This window comes from Phyllobates terribilis, unplaced genomic scaffold (genome assembly GCF_046119375.1).
Source record: "Phyllobates terribilis strain yellow unplaced genomic scaffold, ASM4611937v1 Scaffold_130__1_contigs__length_5004896, whole genome shotgun sequence".
In the NCBI taxonomy this organism is placed as follows: Eukaryota; Metazoa; Chordata; class Amphibia; order Anura; family Dendrobatidae; genus Phyllobates; species Phyllobates terribilis.
This window is the reverse complement of record NW_027362890.1, coordinates 2,696,325-2,719,249: the sequence shown is the minus strand read 5'-3', so window position 1 is coordinate 2,719,249 and position 22,925 is coordinate 2,696,325.

The following is a 22,925-nucleotide window of genomic DNA, read 5'->3' as shown; positions in this document are numbered from 1 at the left end:
CACATTCTGCCGGTGTGTGCAAGCAGTCAGACCCCCACCAATCAATATTATCAATGATCCTGTGGAGAGGTGATTACTTGTTTTCACCGGAGAACCCCTGTAAGTGCATCTCTGCCGCTCTGGTCCAAGTATTTAATCGCTAAGGCCACGGCCCTACTATCAGTATTCGGTCAGTGTCCAGTCAGTATTTTTTCTCAGGAGTGGGAGCCAAAACAGGTGATGAACAATCAGAGAAAAGGTATAATAGAAACAAGTCACCAATTCTGCATTAATCAACCATTCCTGGTTTCGGCAGCCACTCCTGAGAAAAATACTGACCAAATACTGATGGTGGGGCTGTGGCCTAATGGAAAAAAATCTTTTCCTAGTTAAGATCAGCGAGAATAAAATGACCGCCATACACAACACAGTCCACTATATCAACACCAATAATACCACATACAAAAGGGACAAATATCGCCACACCTTGACTAGATCACATATTACCACTACATAGTGACCGAATAATACCACATACAAGGAACAAATATGGCCAAACTATGACCAGACCATATATTACCACCCCAAGGTGACCAAATACTACAATACTGATCATGAATACAAAACCACAATACTAACAACACTGTTATTACCACCAGCAACATTATACACAGGAGCTCTGTATATAGTGTCAGTGTACAGGTAACACAGTGATCACCAGTGACATTATAGACAGGAGCTCTGTATATAGTGTATAGGTAATACAGTGATCACCAGTGACATACACAGGAGCTCTGTATATACTATATACACACGTGGTCAAAATTGTTGGTACCCCTCGTTTAATGAAAGAAAAACCCACAATGGTCACAGAAAAAACTTGAATCTGACAAAAGTAATAATAAATTAAAAATCGATGAAAATGAACAAATGAAAGACAGACATTGCTTTTCAACCCTGCTTCCACAGAATTTAAAAAAAAATTAAACTCTTGAAATAGGCCTGGACAGAAATGATGGTACCCCTGAAAATAATGTGACAAAAGGGACATGTTAAATCAAGTTGTGTCCACTAATTAGCATCACAGGTGTCGACAATCTTGTAATCAGTCAGTGGGCCTGTATATAGGGCTACAGATACTCACTGTGCTGTTTGGTGACATGGTGTGTACCACACTCAACATGGACCAAAGGAAGCAAAGGAAAGAGTTGTCTCAGGAGATTAGAAAGAAAATTATAGACAAGCATGTTAAAGGTAAAGGTTATAAGACCATCTCCAAGCAGCTTGATGTTCCTGTAACTACAGTTGCACATATTATTCAGAAATTTAAGATCCATGGGACTGTAGCCAACCTCCCTGGACGTGGCCGCAGGAGGAAAATTGATAACAAATTAAAGAGACGAATAATATGAATGGTAACAAAAGAGCCCAGGAAAACTTCTAAAGAGATTAAAGGTGAACTTCAAGCTCAAGGAACATCAGTGTCAGATCGCACCATCCGTCGTTGTTTGATCTAAAGTGGACTTCATGGGAGACGACCAAGGAGTACACCATTGTTGAAAAAAAATCATAAAAAAGCCAGACTGGAATTTGCCAAACTACATGTTCACAAGTCACAAAGCTTTTAGGAGAATGCCCTATGGACAGATGAGACAAAAATGGAAGTTTTTGGCAAGGCACATCAGATCTATGTTCACAGATGGAAAAATGAAGCATATCAAGATAAGAACACTGTCCCTACTGTGAAACATGGAGGAGTCTCTTTTATGTTTTGGGGCTGGTCTGCCGCATCTGGCACAGGGTGTCTTGAATCTGTGCAGGGTACAATGAAATCTCAAGACTATCAAGGGATTCTAGAGAGAAATGTGCTGCTCAGTGTCAGAAAGCGTGGTCTCAGTCGCAGGTCATGGGTCTTGCAACAGTATTATGACCCAAAACACACAGCTAAAAACACCCAACAATGGCTAAGAGGAAAACATTGGACTATTCTGAAGTGGCTTCTATGAGCCCTGACCTAAATCCTATTGAGCATCTTTGGAAAGAGCTGAAACATGCCGTCTGGAAAAGGCAACCTTCAACCATGAGACAACTGGAGCAGTTTGCTCATGAGGAGTGGCCAAAATACCTGTGGAGAGGTGCAGAAGTCTCATTGACAGTTACAGGAGTCGTTTGATTGCAGTGATTGCCTCAAAAGGTTGTTCAACAAAATATAAAGTTAAGAAGAACCATCATTTCTGTCCAGGCCTGTTTCATCAGTTTATTTTATTTTTTTTATTCTGTGGAAGCAGAAAAGCAATGTCTGACTTTCATTTGTTCATTTTCATAGATTTTTAATTTATTATTACTTTTGTCAGATTCAAGTTATTTCTGTGACCATTGTGGGTTTTTCTTTCATTAAACGAGGGGTACCAACAGTTTTGACCACGTGTGTAGTGTAAGTGTACATGTGTGTCACCCTGGCCTGGATGCCACAAGTGTAATTAAAGCTGTGTCTGAGAGCAGGGGGGAGGTTCTCTAGTCAGGGGAACATTAGCATGCAATGCCTCCTGTCTCAGGCCAGTAGGGGGAGCAGGCTGCCCCTATAAAAGCTGGTGCTGAGGGCAGGGTTAGAGAGAACCCAGATGACCTGTCTCAGGACTGAGACGTGTCTCAGCAGAGCAGGGACAGACAGTTGCACTGCACCTAAGAGGAAGTGTGGCAGGAGGAGAGCCACAAGCCAGAGACAAGAGGCGAAGAGAGCCTGTCTTGGCAGATAACAGACTTAATCTACCAGAGTTTGGTGTCTGAGGCTGGAAGGATTCCACATCCCCCAGCAGAGAACCAGTCCGCAAGGGACTGTACATTCCTTGGCCTAAGAAGCCTGGAGGCTCTGCAACAACAGAAGGGACCAGTAAAGCCATACAAGGCTGGGAGCAGAAAGGAACCCACGTCGCAGGCCATACAGGCGAGAAAACACGGAAAGCTCGGAAACGTGGGCTGTTACCCTATCAGGAGGAGATAACCAGAAGGAGCGCAGAAAGCACGGTAGGCCTACACCCTCACCCTGACCAGGGCCAATTTCCCCGTTGCTCTCAGACATCCAGGTCCCCTCCTAGCCGGGACTGTTTGTGGGTCAGTTTACCTGTTTAGTAAAGACCCTGGACTGCAACCTGTTGTCTGTGTGCTCCTTGCTCCTCCAGCACTATCAGCACTGGGACTCCCACTACCATCACTCCCAACATCCATTATACTGCCCTGGGGCTGCACTCTTCCCGTGGAGAGTCACACTACCCTAGATGCACACCTCATCAGCCCCAGCGGTCTGCATGCAGCGGCGGTTCCTAATAACCGCAATCCACGGGTGGCGTAGTCGGACATTATCAGCAGAACATAGCAGACTACCATTGGCCTGACCACCCTGAGCCACGGAACCGGGTCGCCACTACTACCCCCATCGTCTCCCTATTGCCCGGATCCGAGTGCCCCACGGCCCAGGGGGCGAGTCAGCTTTGGCGTAGTCGGCAGGATTTCGTGCCCGCAACCACCGGGTACTGCGTGCCTGAAAAAGACTTTTGTAACTTACCTGTGGCAAAGTTTCCCGCCGTCCGGAGTCGTTTCCCGCCATCCGGAGCCGATTCCCGCCATCGGACGCCATCTTGGACCGTTTCCCGCCGTCTTCTGCCGCCTTCCCACCATCCGCAGCTGCTTCCCGCCATCGGACGCCATCTTCAGGACGCCGCGCGGGAAGAAGATGGGCGTGGACGTCAAAACCGCGCGAGATCCGAAGCTCCGCCCCACGCACCGACGCTGTGCAAGGTCCTGGAAGGGAGAGAGAGCGACGCTGACGTCATCAGGACGCGACGCCAGGTCCTCGTCCATAGCAGCAGCAGCGGAGCCGCGGCCTACAGAAGAGGATCGTCGGAAGGTAGGCCACGCGTAACTAGGGGGGGAGGAAGATGACGGACACAGAGGCGCCCACTACCACCAACGCAGCTGCAGCAGCGGTGATGCCCTTTTCCTTGCCCTACATCCCTGGAGCGGCCTGGCTGCCCAAATACTCAGGGGAGCCCCATGCCCTAACTGACTTCAAGGAAAGGCTATACAGTTTGTTCCACGTTTACCCCCTGACAGAGGAACAGAAGGTCAGCATATTAACAGGGCAGTTAACTGGCGCAGCCCAGCGGGAGGTAAAATCATGGCCCACTGAGGAGAAAAGGACTGTGAAGGGTATTCTGGCCCAGCTGCGGGGTACCTTTGACACACGTACCTCCGCTGAGATTAAAATGAGGTTCTATGGATGTAAGCAGCGGGCACAGGACAGCATCAGAGACTATGCCCTAAATCTGCAGGAAGCCTTGAGGGCTATTCAACAAACTGACCCTGGCAGTGTGCAGGAAACGGATAAGCTGCTAACAGAACAATTCATAGAAGGTCTGCTGTCTAGCGCCCACAGGGCCCAACTGCGCCTCATGTTCTTTCAGAACCCCGACCTGACCTTTGCCCAATTTAAGGACAGGGCCATAAGGGTGCTCCGTGAATCTGCAACCAGTAGCGCTATAAACCCCCGGCGCCCTGCTATCACTTACCACCAGGAGGCGGCGCCCTCCTCTATGGACTCCGTGGAGGCTGATGCACAGGCCCTGAACCAAGCCCCGTCGAAAGATCTGCACCACCAAGTCCAGGAGCTGACCAGGAGCGTCGCGGCGTTGACCAGGACCGTCCAGGCGTTGCAAGTGGACCCGTCAAGACCCATCGAGCTGGCTTCAAGTCCGGAGAATGTCCCATGGCGTCGACAGAGGAGGATCCCGTCGTTCCGAGGGAGGCCCACAGACCGCTACGCAGAGGATGGACAGCCCATTTGCCGTCGATGCAACCAGCCCGGACACATTTCCAGGTACTGTAATTTAAACGGGTCTAACCTGGGGCAGAGGGCCAACCCCCAGGCATAAGATCACCAGGCCCTTACAATTGGCGTAATAAGTACGTTGGGGGGCGCCCGGTTTTACCCGTGGTGCTGGACGGTATCCCCATGAGCGCCTTGCTGGATACTGGGTCACAAGTAACCACTATCCCTTATGTACTTTTTAAGCAGTATTGGACTGATGCTGATATCACACGGTATCCAGACGGTAACTTGAGCATCATCGCCAGTAATGGCTTACCCGTGCCGCAGATGGGGTTCAAGGAGATGACCATTAAGATTGGTAAAGTTGAACTACCGGCACAGGGAGTGATTATTGTGGACATTGACCGTCATGAAAGTCACCCTAAAATAACTGTGGGTACTAACGTGATTGAAAATTGTCTTTCAGAGGTAATTGTAATCTTACAACAGGTGGCGGTGAATGCTAGTTCCAGCCAACAGAGAATCCTCAACAAGGAGATAAAGGCCCTGATGAGACGGCAGCAGGTAGAACTGTCTGGTGGTGAGATCGGTAGCGTAAGACTGAGTGACCCATTCCCCATTTCCATGCCTCCCAAAAGTGAAATGATGATCTGGTGTCGGACTGCAATCGGGTTGAGAGGTAGAGACTACCAAGACATGGTAGAACCCGTGTACTCAGACAGCAGGCCCACCATTTTGACAGCCCGGGGGGTGGTTGATGTCCGTCATGGGAGGGTGCCCGTCCGCATCCTCAACATTGGGGAGAGGGAGGTACACTTACCCAGGTACGCTACACTTGCCAAGCTGTTTGTGGTCGAACACAAAGCTATCAGGGCCGTGGAACCTTTGCCTCCATCTCCACAGGCGGAGAGTAATGGCTCCCAGAAACAAAAGGAGGACTGGTGCCAGAAACTCCACGTGGGTGCTGACTCCACTCCCCTGCACCAAAAACAAGGAGTCTACTGGGTGGTACAGGAGTACGAGAGAGTCTTTAGTAAGCACCCGCTAGACTTCGGCAGAGTAAAGGGGATAGAACACCACATCCCCACAGGGAGCCACCCACCGATAAAAGAGAGGCACAGACCTGTACCCCCTGCACATTATCAGAACGCAAGGGGCATGCTAAGAGAGATGAAAGAAGCTGGGGTTATTAGAGACAGCTGTAGCCCCTGGGCAGCCCCCTTGGTTCTGGTCAAAAAGAAAGACGGCACCATGAGAATGTGCGTCGACTATAGACAAATCAACCGTATCACTCACAAAGACGCATATCTGCTGCCTAGAATAGAGGAGTCTTTAGCCGCACTAAAATCAGCTAACTTCTTTTCTACTTTGGACCTTACTAGCGGGTACTGGCAGGTTCCTGTGGCAGAGGCTGACAAGGAGAAGACCGCCTTCACCACCCCGATGGGACTGAGCGAATTCAACTGCATGCCTTTCGGGCTCTGCAACGCACCAGGGACCTTCCAGCGGCTGATGGAATGCTGTCTAGGGCACCGAAACTTCGAGACGGTCCTCCTTTACCTGGACGACGTGATCGTCTATTCGAAGACCTACGAGGACCATCTGAAGCACCTGTCCGAGGTGTTCTAAGCCCTGGCAGGCTATGGCCTGAAGGTGAAACCATCGAAGTGTCACCTGCTGAAACCAAAGGTCCAGTACCTAGGGCACGTGGTAAGCGCGGAAGGAGTGGCCCCCGACCCTGACAAGGTCACGGCAATCAAGAGCTGGCCAAGCCCCTCGAACATCAAAGAGGTGAGACAGTTTCTTGGGTTGGTAGGCTACTACCGAAGATTCATCCCCGGGTTCACCAAGATGGCAGCTCCTATGCAGGACCTCCTGATCGGACAGTCTAAGTCCAGGAGCCAAAAGCCGCCCTTCAAATGGGATAAACCGGAAGAGGAGTCCTTCCGCCAGCTAAAGATGGCCCTCACAGGGGATGAGATCCTGGCCTACCCTGATTATGGCCAGCCTTTCATTCTCCACACAGATGCCAGTAATGTGGGACTGGGAGCCGTATTGTCCCAAAACCAACAGGGCAGATAACAGGTGATCGCATACGCCACCCGGAAGCTGAGGCCCACCGAAAGGAACCCGGAGAATTACAGCTCCTTCAAGCTAGAATTCTTGGCGGTGGTGTGGGCCGTGACGGAACGCTTCAAGCATTACCTGGCCTCCGCAAAGTTCACCGTGTACACGGACAACAACCCGTTGACACACCTGGACAATGCAAGACTGGGTGCCCTGGAACAGCGGTGGATGGCCCGTCTCTCCAACTATGACTTCGTGATCAAGTACCGGGCAGGCAAAACCAACGCCAACGCGGACGCCCTATCAAGGATGCCTCACTTACCTGAAGGTGACGAAGACCCAGAAGAGCTGGAGGAGGTAGAACTCCCCGCGTTTCACCGGTATGGAGCCGCTCAACACTCTCACCGCGTGAAGGAGGAGGATCTAACAACTGTGATGATGAATCCCCTACCTCACCACAGCTGGGCCGAGACCCAAGATAGTGACCCTGCAGTCCGCCTGGTGAAAGATCTGCTGACCCGGGAAGACGCCCGCTTAGATCCAGATGCCCCAGAGGAAGCCAAGCAGCTATGGAAGGAGAAGAGCAAGCTGTTCCTCTACGAAGGCAAGTTGTGCAGAAGGATTGTCAACCACCGGACGCACGAGCTGACCTGGCAAGTCGTGGTCCCAAGGAGGGATGCAGCTATGGTCCTGGGGGCTTACCATGACAGAGCGGGACACTTCGGTTGGAAGAAACTGGAGTTCCTACTAAGAGGAAGATTCTTTTGGGTCAGCATGAGAGGAGCTGTAGAAAAATGGTGCAGAGACTGTGGCCCTTGTCACCTAAGGAGGAAGGACCGTGCCAGCCAGAAGACACCCTTGAGGCCCATCGTCACCACGCAGCCTCTTGAGCTGGTAGCTCTGGACCACGTCAAATTGGCTCCCAGCCGGTCAGGATACATCTATGCCCTGACAATCGTGGACCACTATTCCCGTTTTCTAGTGGTGGTCCCGGTAAAGGACTTGACAGCCCAAACAGTGGCCAGAGCCTTCCAGCAATATTTCTGCCGTCCACACGGGTATCCGGAACAGGTCCTGACAGACCAGGGTCCAGCGTTCGAGGCTGAAATCTTCCAGGAGTTCTGCAACCTCTATGGCTGTAAGAAGATTCGTACAACGCCTTACCACCCCCAAACCAACGGGATGTGTGAGAAGATGAACAATATAGTCATTGATCTCCTGAAGACGTTGCCCCTGGAGGAACGCAGCCTGTGGCCAGAAAAACTGCCGGACCTGATAGACCTATACAACAATATCCCGGTGAATGCTACAAACTGCACCCCGGCTTACCTGATGCGAGCTAGACCAGGAAAGCTGCCCGTAGACCTGGAGATGGGAGTCCTAATACCTGAGGACACCTCCCCAGATGCGGACTGGGATACGGAAAGGCAACTGCAGTACAAGAAGGTACAGGAGAGTGTGGAGAAGAGCCTGGCCCAGGTGAGAGAGAAGCAAGAAAGACTCTTCAATCAACACGCCCCTGCTAGTCCCCTAGAACCTGGTGAGCAAGTCCTAAAGCGAAAAAGAAGGCTACATAAGTTGGACGACCAGTGGGAAAGGGAACCCTACACCGTACTGCAGTCTGACCACGACAACCCAAAGGTGTGCGTAATCACCAAGGACGGAGGAGAAACCACTAGTGTCGTCTCCAGAGACCATCTCAAAAGGTGCCCTGAGCAACTCCGTAGTGCAGAAGAGGATCAGAGTGACCTTGAACCCGCAGAGGACAAAGAAGAAATGATCAGCACCGTTCTCGGAGAGTTCCCTCAGTCCTGGACTCGCATAAATGATGCCATAGTGGTACCTGTCCTGCATTTCCTGCAACCGGCACAGCAACAACCAACACCAGAGCCGGAAGGTGAAGAGGAGCAAGCAGTTCCAGAGGCAGAAGAGCCTGTACCAGCAGCCCAGGAGAGTCAACCCTCTGCTGACAGTGAGCCTGCCATGCCTGCAGTAAGCCAAAGGACCCGCAGACAGCTGCCTGCCCTACCTGTACACCCAGCTGGTAGCTGCACCCCTAACGCTAGTGGGGAAAGCCAAGTCAGTCCACCACCAGACAGTGGGCTACGTAGGTCAACCAGGAGCACAAAGGGACAGATACCCGCTCGCTGGAGAATATAGAGTGTACTAAAATTGTAAATAACCCTGTTGCCAAATGTTGAATTGTTTGCAAAGTTACATGCATGTTTGGTAATACTCTGTTTCAGTTTCTTGCAGCTACCGTAAGGACTCACAGGTTATGGACTTTTTATAACCGGGACCTTGTATGGACTGCGTTCAGAGCCTAACCCAGGAATGAACTAAGACTGTAAAGGACTTGGGGTAGGACAGACCCCCACCTGGTTAAGGCTCCCCGTTGTGCTGGTGATATGGACACCCGGTCACAGGCCACACTGTGACCTTAAGAACTCAATTTGTGCGTCGTCTGTCTATTAATGTTTTATTGTTATGCATATTGTCTTTGTTTACTGTTTAGTCCCGGAGTACTAAATTTCACTAGGGGGGAATGTGTCACCCTGGCCTGGATGCCACAAGTGTAATTAAAGCTGTGTCTGAGAGCAGGGGGGAGGTTCTCTAGTCAGGGGAACATTAGCATGCAATGCCTCCTGTCTCAGGCCAGTAGGGGGAGCAGGCTGCCCCTATAAAAGCTGGTGCTGGGGGCAGGGTTAGAGAGAACCCAGATGACCTGTCTCAGGACTGAGACGTGTCTCAGCAGAGCAGGGACAGACAGTTGCACTGCACCTAAGAGGAAGTGTGGCAGGAGGAGAGCCACAAGCCAGAGACAAGAGGCGAAGCAAGCCTGTCTTGGCAGATAACAGACTTAATCTACCAGACTTTGGTGTCTGAGGCTGGAAGGATTCCACATCCCCCAGCAGAGAACCAGTCCGCAAGGGACTGTATATTCCTTGGCCTAAGAAGCCTGGAGGCCCTGCCACAACAGAAGGGACCAGTAAAGCCATACAAGGCTGGGAGCAGAAAGGAACCCACGTCGCAGGCCATACAGGCGAGAAAACACGGAAAGCTCAGAAACGTGGGCTGTTACCCTATCAGGAGGAGATAGCCAGAAGGAGTGCAGAAAGCACGGTAGGCCTACACCCTCACCCTGACCAGGGCCAATTTCCCCGTTGCTCTCAGACATCCAGGTCCCCTCCTAGCCGGGACTGTTTGTGGGTCAGTTTACCTGTTTAGTAAAGACCCTGGACTGCAACCTGTTGTCTGTGTGCTCCTTGCTCCTCCAGCACAATCAGCACTGGGACTCCCACTACCATCACTCCCAACATCCATTATACTGCCCTGGGGCCGCACTCTTCCCGTGGAGAGTCACACTACCCTAGCTGCACACCTCATCAGCCCCAGCGGTCTGCATGCAGCGGCGGTTCCTAATAACCGCAATCCACGGGTGGCGTAGTCGGACATTATCAGCAGAACATAGCAGACTACCATTGGCCTGACCACCCTGAGCCACAGAACCGGGTCGCCACTACTACCCCCATCGTCTCCCTATTGCACGGATCCGAGTGCCCCACGGCCCAGGGGGCGAGTCACATGTAATACACTGACTCACCAGTGACGTCTCTAGGTGAAGTCCTTCATCTTCGCTTTTCTTCTTCATCTGGCACAGACGGCCATCACTTCTTCCAGCCAGGAATCATCTCTGCAGAAAATAACACACAGTTATCAATAACTGATCTCTTCTAGGGAATATTCCCACTCCACCCCCCGACTTCTACACTACACCAGTTGAAGAAAAAAAGCGATATAGTGCCGCCCTGCACAGTAACAGGAGCCCGCTTTTGTCCTATCCCATGGAAAACAATTTCCTAAAAAGTAAATTATATTACAGAAGTAATAATGTCTCTAATTGGACTCTAAAATAATAATGTTCCTCACTGGCCACCATAAACTAATAAAGTATGTTCCTCAATCTGGCACCAAACAGTAATTAAGTCCCTTGTTCAGCCTGGCACCCCCATATATCCATCCTGGCCCCCCCTTCCCTGCATATATCCATCCTGACACCCCCCATATATCCCTTCTGGCCCCCATATGTCCAGTGTGACCCCTCCATATATTTATCCTAGCCCACGTGTATCGAGCCTGCCCCCTCCCATATACCCATCCTAGTCCCCCATGTGGCCCTCCTGTTCCCCCCATATATCCATCCTGGCCTCCATGTGTCCAGCCTGCCCCCCCACATATCCATCCTGGCCTCCATGTTTCCAGCCTGCCCCCCCATATATCTGTCCTGGCCTCCATGTGTCCAGCCTGCCCCCTCCCATATATCTGTCCTAAAGCCCCATGTGTCAAGCCTGCCCCCCCATATATCCATCCTGGCCTCCATGTGTCCAGCATGCCCCCCCTACATATCCATCCTGGCCTCCATGTGTCCAGCCTGCCCCCCCAATATATCCATCCTGGCCTCCATGTTTCCAGCCTGCCCCCCATATATCCATCCTGGCCTCCATGTGTCCAGCCTGCCCCCTCATATATCCATCCTGCCCTTCCCCCCTGCATATATCCATCCTGACACCCCCCCATATATCCATACTGGCCCCCATATGTCCAGCGTGGCCCCTCCATATATTTATCCTAGCCCACGTGTATCGAGCCTGCCCCCCCACATACCTATCCTAGCCCCCCATGTGTCCAGCCTGCCCCCCACATATCCATCCTGGCCATCATGTGTCCAGCCTGCCCCGCCCCCCATATATCCGGCCCCCCATATATCCATCCCCCTCACATATCCATCCTGGCCTCCATGTGTCCAGCCTGCCCCACCATATAGCCATCCTGCCCACCCTTTCCCATGTGTCCAGCCAGGCTCCCCCTTATGTGTCCAGCCAGGCTCCCCCCTTGTGTGTCCAGCCAGGGTTCCCCCTTGTGTGTCCAGCCAGGCTCTCACCCTTGTGTGTCCAGCCAGTGTTCCCCCTTGTGTGTCCAGCCAGGGTTCCCTCTTGTGTGTCCAGTCAGGGCTTCCCCTTGTGTGTCCAGCCAGGGCTCCCCCTTGTGGGTCCAGCCAGGGTTCCCCCTTGTGTGTCCATCCAGCTCCCCCCTTGTGTGTCCAGCCAGGGCTCCCCCTTGTGTGTCCAGTCAGGGCTCCCCCTTGTGTGTCCAGCCAGGGCTTCTCCTTGTGTGTCCAGCCAGGGCTCCCCCTTGTGTGTCCAGCCAGGGTTCCCCCTTGTGTGTCCAGCCAGGGCTCCCCCTTGTGTGTCCAGCAAGGCCCCCCTTGTGTGTCCATCCGGTCCCCCCCTTGTGTGTCCAGCCAGGGTCCCCCCTTGTGTGTCTAGCCGGGTTCCCCCTTGTGTGTCCAGCCAGGGGCCCATCCCATTCTGCATCCACTCATATACACACAGACACACACACAGACACCTCTTACCTTCCTGCTCTCCCGTGCGGTGTCCTCCTTCTCCGGCGGCTGAGTTGCGCGCCTCCTTCACTGCAGGCGCATGACGATGACGTCATACGCCGGCCGGGGAAGGGAGACACGCAGCTTCAGCTGCTTCACAGGGTCGTGTGTCACGGCGGTTCAGGTAATGAACGCCGCGTGAGCGCGTCCCTGCATACACTGTGCCTGCGCTTTTAGGCTATGTGCCCACGTTGCATTTATGAAGCAGAAAATTTCTGCTGCATAAATGCAAGTCCTCTCCCGGAAAAACGCATGCGGAATTCCGCACGCGTTTATCGCGCTTTTTTCGCGCGTTTTTCACGCGTTTTCCACATGCGGAATTGCCTTGCGTTTTTTATGCATTGGACAAAGGCAATTCTGCATGCGGAAACGCAAAATTAAATGACATGCTGCGGATTTTTGAACGCGGCATAAACGCTGCGGAAAAATCCGCAGCATGTGCATAGAAGTTGCGGAAACCCATTGGGGATCATGGGGTGCGGGTTACCAAGCATTTTACAAGCGTTTCCGCTGCGGAAATTCCGCATCAAAAACGCTTGTAAAACGCTACGTGGGCACACAGCCTTAAAGGGCCCGTGCCCCTTAAAACCGGTTTTTTTTTATTTTTTCATTCTCTTCTCCCCCTCTCCTCTGCAGAAGGGTACCCCGCCAGCCCAGTCCCTCCCTGTTGATGACTTATCCTAAAATCGGTCATTAATATATAAGTCCTGGACAGTCCCGTTAAGCTTGTTTTACCTAGTTATAAAAGCCCTTTAAGTCCTCATTATAAGGTAAGGTATGAATGGATCTAATTAAATTCTCCAAAGAGAACTATTTATACATTTTAGTCACTGTGAGCTTTCTACAAGATATTGCGGGCAGTATATAGCGAATATACGGACACAGAGCCATTCGCCGGCTCAGATTGCCAATAAGCACCTTGTAAATATGAGACCTTGACATCATAGGTTACTTGGCTTAATATGAAATTGTCCCTCATGTGTACCGCATTGTGGGCAGGGACTATATGTACATCACTGCAGAATATGTTGGCAATAAAAAGTCAACAGAAATGAATATCATGCAGATCCTCACCAGGACTCCAGCAGTGTCACCATCCTGCCACCATACAGCTATAGAAGGACAATAAACCTGCAGGGTTCTCCCCTCAGTTATTTTTTCCTTTAATTTTATTATCTGTTTCTTACTCACAGTGAAAGAACAGTCATCAGATATTTTATTGTTCACTTTTTATTTTACAGTCTCAGCTCTGAAGAATAGAACGTCTTATGAATAAATGACAGCTCACTTATTACAGTGGTGGCCAAAAGTATTGGCACCCCTGCAATTCTGACAGATAATACTCAGTTTCTTCCTGAAAATGATTGCAATCACAAATTCTTTGGTATTATTATCTTCATTTAATTTGCTTGCAAGGAAAAAATACAAAAGAGAATGAAGCAAAAATCAAAACCTTGATCATTTCACACAAAACTTCAAAAATGGGCCAGACAAAAGTATTGGCACCCTCAGCCTAATACTTGGTTGCACAACCTTTAGCCAAAATAACTGCGAACAACCGCTTCCGGTAACCATCAATGAGTTTCTTACAATGCTCTGCTGGAATCGTAGACCATTCTTCTTTGGCAAACTGCTCCAGGTCCCTGATATTTGAAGAGTGCCTTCTCCAAACTGCCATTTTGTGATCTCTCCACAGGTGTTCTATGGGATTCAGGTCTGGACTCATTGCTGGCCACCTTAGAAGTCTCCAGTGCTTTCTCTAAAACCATTTTATAGTGCTTTTGGAAGTGTGTTTTGGGTCATTGTCCTGCTGGAAGACCCATGACCTCTAAGGGCGACCCAGCTTTCTCACACTGGGCCCTACATTATGCTGCAAAATTTGTTGGTAGTCTTCAGACTTCATAATGCCATGCACACGGTCAAGCAGTCCAGTGCCAGAGGCAGCAAAGCAACCCCAAAACATCAGGGAACCTCCGCCATGTTTGACTGTAGGGACCATGTTCTTTTCTTTGAATGCCTCTTTTTTTTTCCTGTACACTCTATGTTGATGGTTTTTCCCAAAAAGCTCGACTTTTGTCTCATCTGACCAGAGAACATTCTTCCAAAACATAGTAACATAGTTTGTAAACATAGTTAGTAAAGCCGAATAAAGACTTGCGTCCATCAAGTTCGACCTGTTAGTTCTGTAATTGCTAAAGTTGATCCAGAGGAGGGCAAAAACCCCAAATGATTTGGCCAATCTTCACCTGAGGAAAAATTCCCTCCTGACTCTGAAACCAGCAGTCAGAATAAATCCCTGTATCAACTTACTATTTTATTTTTAAGTATATGCTGAAATCTGCCTGGTATCTAGAAATGCATCCAGTCCCCGCTTGAACTGGTGTAGTGAATCTGACATCACCGTCTCCTCACTCAGTGAATTCCATATTCTCACTGCTCTTACCGTAAAGAACCCCTTCCTATGCTGGTGCTGAAACCTTTTCTCTTCCAGTCTTAGTGAATGCCCTCTTGTTACCGTAATATCCCTCCTTTTGAACAAATCCCTGGCAAGGTCTCTATACTGTCCCCTAACATATTTGTACACATTTATTATGTCCCCCCTCAACCTTCTCTTTTCCAGGATGAATAGTCCTAGTTTTGCCAACCTCTCTGGGTATTGCAGTCCCTCCATTCCCTTTATTAATTTTGTTGCCCTCCTTTGTACCTTTTCAAGCTCATTTATATCCTTTCTATATATTGGGGCCCATAACTGAGCACAGTATTCCAAGTGTGGTCTGACCAGTGCTTTGTACAGTGGAAGAACAATGTTCTCATCCTTTGCAGCTATACCTCTTCTGATACATCCCATTACCCTGTTTGCTCTTACAGCAGCGGCCTGACTTTGGGCACTCCAATTTAGTTTGCCATCAATCAAGATGCCCAAGTCCTTCTCCATCTCTGAATTCCCCAATGATTTCCCATTCAGTGAGTACTGGTGACTTCCATTTTTCCTTCCCATATGTATGACCTTACATTTCTCCTCGTTAAACCTCATTTGCCATTTAATGCTCCACCTACCCAGCTTATCCAAATCCCTCTGTAGGTCTGCACTGTCCTCTTTTGTATTAATTGTTTTACATAACTTTGTGTCATCTGCAAATATTGATATTTTACTATTTATCCCGTTGACTATGTCGTTAATAAAGATATTAAATAACATTGGGCCTAGTACAGACCCCTGTGGTACCCCACTAGTGACGCTTACCCAATCTGAGTATATTCCATTTATAACCACCCTCTGCCTTCTATCCCTTAGCCAGTTAGCTACCCACTTGCAGACATTTTCCCCCAGCCCCATCATTCTCATTTTGTATACCAACCTATTATGTGGCACGCTATCGAAAGCCTTTGAGAAGTCGAGATACACGACATCCACTGGTTCCCCCTGATCTACTCGAGAGCTAATCTCCTCGTAGAAGTCAATCAGGTTTGTTTGGCAGGAGCGATTCCTCATGAATCCATGTTGGTTCGGGATTAAAAGATTATTAGCATCAAGATGCTCCATAATTGCCTCTTTAATGAAGCTTTCAAAAATTTTGCCCACAACGGACGTCAGACTCACCGGCCGATAGTTTCCGGTGTCACTTTTCGCTCCCTTTTTGAATATTGGCACTACATTCGCCTGTCGCCAATCAAGTGGCACAGACCCAGTCTCAACAGAGTCCTTAAATATAAGATATAACGGTCTGTCTATCACATTACTTAGTTCCCTTAGTACCCGTGGGTGTATGCCATCAGGTCCTGGTGATTTGTTTATTTTAATGTTACTGAGGCGTTTCTGTACCCCAGCTTGGGTTAGATTTGTCATACTTAGTGGAGGATTAAGCTTGTCACTTCTCATTTCTCCTGTTAGTTCGATTTCCTTTGTGAAAGTTGTCGAAAAAAAATTATTTAATAGATTAGCTTTATCCTCATCTTTCTCTATGATTTTGCCTTCCTCACTTTTTATCGGTCCAATATTATCCGATTTAATCCTTTTACTATTTATATACGTAAAGAACAGTTTGGGATTTGATCTACTTTCCCTAGCAATACGTCTCTCTGTTTCCTCCTTCGCTATTTTTATTTGTTTTTTACAGGTTCTCGTTTTTTCCTTGTAACACATTAGTGCCTCCTTGCTGTTTTCCTGTTTTAATCTCTTGAATGCCTCTTTTTTGCTATTTAACGCCCCTTTTACGTTCTTATTCAACCATATTGGTTTCCTCTTATTTCTGGCCCTTTTATTCCCATACGGTATATACCTCTCGCACTGAGTATTCAGAATTCTTTTGAAGGTTTCCCATTTACTATTCGTATTCCTTTGATTAAGAACTTTGTCCCAGTCAATAAGTTGAAGGCTTTCTTTCAGCTGATCAAACTTCGCCCTCCTAAAGTTTAATGTTTTTGTTGTTCCCTTATTGATAACCCTACTGAAGGGCATTTTGAAGTCGATAATATTATGGTCGCTATTACCTAGGTGCCCCCCTATCTGTACCTTAGTTATTCTATCAGGCCTATTAGTCAATATTAAGTCCAACACGGCCTTCCCTCTCGTTGGTTCCTGCACTAGTTGGGAGAGATAATTATCCTAGCCCACACCATCTCTTTCTAATGTGACGGCCCTGAGCACGGGTCGGGCCCGGGCCACGGCTGCATCCCACCTCTCCATCACAGGGCCCGACACCGAGTCCCCCAACACCCAGGGTAAAACACGGGCTTTAAGAGTAGAGGCGTCACACTTGCACTTTATGTAAAGTTTATGATAATTAAACAATCATATGTACAGATATATCTAACTAATGATATGTATATATATTTTTATATACTGGATTAATTTGTGGCTTGATTCTCTGTATTATCCCTTTGCTGTTCTAATCATGATCCATTCCCACTGGTTTTAATGGTAATTCCTGTCTCGACGTCCCCTTTGCGTATAGTTTTTAATTTCCCCCCTTTTTTTGCATTTCCTCCTCTTCCACCTGGTTATCAATATAATAATTATTAGCATCACCCACATGCCTGGACTCTTCTGGTCGATGTCTCCTTTCTGCTATATACTAGAGTGGTATACTATGTGCACAGATACATGGAGTGCCATATAGTTCTCAGGAGGTGCGCAGCGTCCACCTCCTCACCGCACAGGCCCACAAGCTCCTCTCCGGCAGGAAGAAGATGCATTCAGGCGGCTCCTAGCACTGCAGCAGACGGCAGTGCACAAGTATACAGGGTGCAGTGTGGATGTGTCTGCACCACTGGGATGTGGCCGACCTGCATGTATACATATGCCCCTCTGCCCACCGGAGGATCGGGAAAAACCCCGGGTCCCGATGGCCCCGCCCCCTACCCCCTGAACAGAGGGCCCCCCCCGGTTCGCAGCACTGCCGATATGATTAGTGATGGGCCCTCTGCCTCCTCTGCGCAGCGACACTGCCGGCGCGTGCGCAGGAGGTCAGTCTCAGTGTGATGACGTCATCGCCCTGGGACTGCTTCCTGTGCGCGCTGTGGAGTACGGACCCTGCGTCTCTCCAGGCAGCGGCTGCAGCTCATCTCGACGCGTCAGTATGAAACGGGGAGGGGGAGGGGAGGAAGGGATAGGGGGAGGGGTGACTGGGAGGACCCCTGGCCGAGGCTGGCAGTAAATACTACTGGACAATGGGCATGAATATCATCAGGAAATCGTGGTCGGCGGCTGGAGGCCAGCTGAGCACTTCTCTGACAACTGGGTTCTAGTGTCATTCTGTGCCTGCTCATCTCTGATATTTGTCTGATGGCAAAGATGTAGCAGAGCTGGAGACAGAAGATCCGTGGATTACGTCAGAGCGAGGATTTTGTTTTTTTATTAAAGATGGAGTCCCTACATGTGTTTTGTGTTTTATTTTTATTAAAAAAAAAAATCTGTGTTGTGTTTTTTCTGTTTACTAGAAATTCATGGTGGCCATGTGTAGTTTGGCGTGACTCCATGAATTTCAGTCTTAGTGCCAGCTGATAATACAAAGCTGGTACTAACCCCATTATTACCCAGCGTGCCACCCCCCACCAGGGCCGTTGGAAGAGCCGGATAAAGTGCCTGGAAATGGCGCTACGATGAATGCGCCAATTCCAGGGGTGGCTGCAGGCTGCCGTTTTCAGCGTGGGGGGCCCAGAATGCTTGGGCCTTACCATGCTGAGAATCCCAGCCCCCAGCCCCCCCGATCAAAATATGGTGGGAGCCCACGCATTTTTTTTTTTAATTATTTTTTTAAATAATTTACAAAAAGCATTGGGCTTTCCTGACTTTTGATCGCCAGTCAAGGTAAAACCAGGCAGATAAAGCAGACAGCTACGGGCTGCCACCTCTATCTGCGCTGAGAATCAACATTTCTGCAGAGCGCTATGTCATTTTTGTTTTATTATTTATTTATTTTCACACTTCTATATGTGTGACAGTCCCAACAGCTAATCACAGACGCTGACACAAAGAATGGGCGTCTGTGATTGGCTGCTTGAGTAACCTGAAAGCAGCCCATACATAGTACCATACTAGAATGTATGGGCTGATTGTTCATTACTCAAACAGCCAATCACAGAAGCCCATCCTCTTTGGCAGCATCTGCGATTGACTGTTGGGTCTGTCACATATAGAAGTGTGAAAAGAAAATTTTAAAATGAATTTTTGATTCTCACCGCAGATAAAGCAGACAGCTACGTACTGCCACCCCCAGCTGCCTGGCTTTACCTTGGCTGGCGATCAAAAGACAGAGAAGCCGAATATTTGTTTTAAACTTAACTTTTTTTTTTCCCGCCATATGTTGATCGCCAGCCAGATAAAACCAGGCAGCTGGGGGCTGGTATTCGCAGCATGGTAAGGCCCAAGCGTTCTTGGCCCTCCACACTGAAAATCGCAGCCCACAGCCACCCCTGAAAATGGCGCATTCATCATAGCACCATTTCCTGGTGCTTTACCCGGCTCTTCCAGCGGCCCTGGTGGTGAGTGGCACCCTGGGTAATAATAGGGTTAGTACCAGGCCAGCTTTGCCTTATCAGCCGGTACTAAGCCCGAAATTCATGGTTTCACGCCAAATTAGACATAGCCACCATCAATTTCTAGTAAACAGAAAAAAAAAGACAGAATTTTTTTTTTTTTTATTAAAAATAAAACACATTTAGGGACTCCATCTTTAATAAAGAAAAATCCTCACTCCCAACGTAATCGATAGGTCTTCTGTCTTCATCTCTCTTAGATCTTTGCCATCAGACAAATATGTCTGCTGACAGATGAGCAGGCACAGAATGACACTGGAGCACTGTTACTGTGTAGTGCAGTGCTATGTTTCTTTTTTTGTCATTTCATGCAGTGTAGAAATCTTGGGAAAAGTGTGGATTGTGCTCTGGAAGTGATCAGTTATAGCTAACTATGTTATTTTCTGCAGAGATAAGTCCTGTATAGAAGATGTGATATATCGGTCTGCAGTTAAAGAACTTCACCTAGAGACATCACTGGTGACTATGTGTATTACCTATACACACACACACACACACACACTGACACTATATACAGAGCTCCTGTGCATAATGTCACTGGTGATCCCTGTATTACCTATACACACACACACTGACACTATATACAGAGCTCCTGTGCATAATGTCACTGGTGATCACTATATTACCTGTACACTGACACTATATACAGAGCTCCTGTGTATAATGTCACTGGTGATCACTATATTACCTGTACACTGACACTATATACAGAGCTCCTATGCATAATGTCACTGGTGATCACTATATTACCTGTACACTGACACTATATACAGAGCTCCTGTGTATAATGTCACTGGTGAACACTGTATTACCTGTACACTGACACTATATACAGAGCTCCTGTGTATAATGTCACTGGTGATCACTGTATTACCTGTACACTCACACCATACACATAGCTCCTGTGTATAATGTCACTGGTGTTCACTATATTACCTGTACACTGACACTATATACAGAGCGCCTGTGTATAATGTCACTGGTGAACACTGTATTACCTGTACACTGACACTATATACAGAGCTCCTGTGTATAATGTCACTGGTGATCACTATATTACCTGTACACTGACACCAAACACAGAGCTCCTGTGTATAATGTCACTGGTGATCCCTGTATTTCCTGTACGCTGACACTATATACAGAGCTCCTATGCATAATGTCACTGGTGATCACTGTATTACCTGTACACTGACACTATATACAGAGCTCCTGTGTATAATGTCACTGGTGAACACTGTATTACCTGTACACTGACACTAAACACAGAGCTCCTGTGTATAATGTCACTGATGATCCCTGTATTACCTGTACACTGACACTATATACAGAGCTCCTGTGTATAATGTCACTGGTGATCACTATATTACCTGTACACTGACACTATATACAGAGCTCCTGTGTATAATGTCACTGGTAATCACTGTATTACCTCTACACTGACACTATACACAGAGCTCCTGTGTATAATGTCACTGATAATCTCTACATTATCTGTACACTGACTCTATATACAGAGCTCCTGTGTATAATGTCACTGGTGATCACTATCTTACGTGTACACTGACACTATTTACAGAGCTCCTGTGTATAATGTCACTGATGATCACTGTATTACCTCTACACTGACACTATACACAGAACTCCTGTGTATAATTTCACTGATAATCTCTACATTATCTGTACACTGACTCTATATACAGAGCTTTTTTACATTTTCATTTTCAGTCACTATCTGGTGCCATTATGTGCCATGGTCATGGCGTGGCGTTATTTGTCCCTTGTATGTGGTATTATTCAGACAGTCACTATGTGGTGGTAATATGTGGTCTTCTCATGGTGTGGCAGTATATATACCTTGTACTTGGTAGTATTTGATCACTATGTGGTGGTATGTGTTCTGGTCATGGTGTGGCGGTATTTCTCTCTTCAATATGGTATTATTAGTCTAGGTATAGTGGATTGTTGTCAGTCATTTGTTTTTTCGGATATTAAGAATGGGAACATTCTTTATTTGCAATACATATTAAATATTTGGATGTTTAACCTCTCCCTGTGTTGTGACTACTACACAGTGTAGCATCGGCGTCTCTGCCCCGTTCTAGGCAGAGACGCCGTCCCTCTCACCTCCCCGCTCCTGGCGCGGCGTCCTCCAGGAGAGAGGGAGCTATGGGGAAAGTGGGGGACTATGAGGAGCAGGCTGTATGAGAGGGGACTACGGGGAACAGGCTGTAAGAGAGGGAGCTATGGGGAAAGTGGGGGGATATGAGGAGCTGGCTGTATGAGAGGGGAGTATGGGGAAAGTGGGGGGACTATGGGGAACAGGCTTTATGAGGGGAGTATGGGGAAAGTGGGGGGCTATGAGGAGCTGGCTGTATGAGAGGGAGCTATGGGGAAAGTGGGGGGCTATGAGGAGCTGGCTGTATGAGAGGGAGCTATGGGGAAAGTGGGGGGCTATGAGGAGCTGGCTGTATGAGAGGGGACTATGGGGAGCAGGCTGTATGAGAGGGGAATATGAGGAGCAGGCTGTATGAGAGGGGAATATGGAGAAAGTGGGTGACTGTGGAGCAGGCTGTATGAGAGGGGACTATGGGGAAAGAGGCGTGACTATTGGGAGCAGGCTGTATGAGAGGGAGCTATGGGGAAAGTGGGGGGCTATGAGGAGTTGTCTGTATGAGAGGGGACTATGGGGAGCAGGCTGTATGAGAGGAGACTATGGAGAAAGTGGGGGACTATGGGGAGCAGGCTGTATGAGAGGGGAATATGGAGAAAGTGGGTGACTCTGTGGAGCAGGCTGTATGAGAGGGGAGTATGGGAAAAGTGGGGGGACTATGAGGAGCAGGCTATATGAGGGGACTATGGGGAGCAGGCTGTATGAGAGGGGAATATGGAGAAAGTTGGGGACTATGAGGAGCAGGCTGAATGAGGGGAGTATGGGAAAAGTGGGGAGACTATGAGGAGCAGGCTATATGAGAGGGGACTATGGGGAGCTGGCTGTATGAGAGGGGACTATGGGGAGCAGGCTGTATGAGAGGGGACTATGGAGAAAGTGGGGGACTATGGGGAGCAGGCTGTATGAGAGGGGAATATGGAGAAAGTGGGTGACTATGTGGAGCAGGTTGTATGAGAGGGGAGTATGGGAAAAGTGGGGGGACTATGAGGAGCAGGCTATATGAGAGGGGACTATGGGGAGCAGGCTGTATGAGAGCGGAGTATGGGAAAAGTGGGGGGACTATGAGGAGCAGGCTACATGAGAGGGGACTATGGGGAGCTGGCTGTATGAGAGGGGACTTTGGGGAGCAGGCTGTATGAGAGGGGACTATGGAGAAAGTGGGGGACTATGAGGAGCAGGCTGTATGAGAGGGGAATATGGAGAAAGTGGGTGACTATGTGGAGCAGGCTGTATGAGAGGGGAGTATAGGAAAAGTGGGGGGACTATGAGGAGCAGGCTATATGAGAGGAGACTATGGGGAGCAGGCTGTATGAGAGGGGACTATGAGGAGCAGGCTGTATGAGGGGAATATGGAGAAAGTGGGTGACTGTGGAGCAGGTTGTATGAGAGGGGACTAT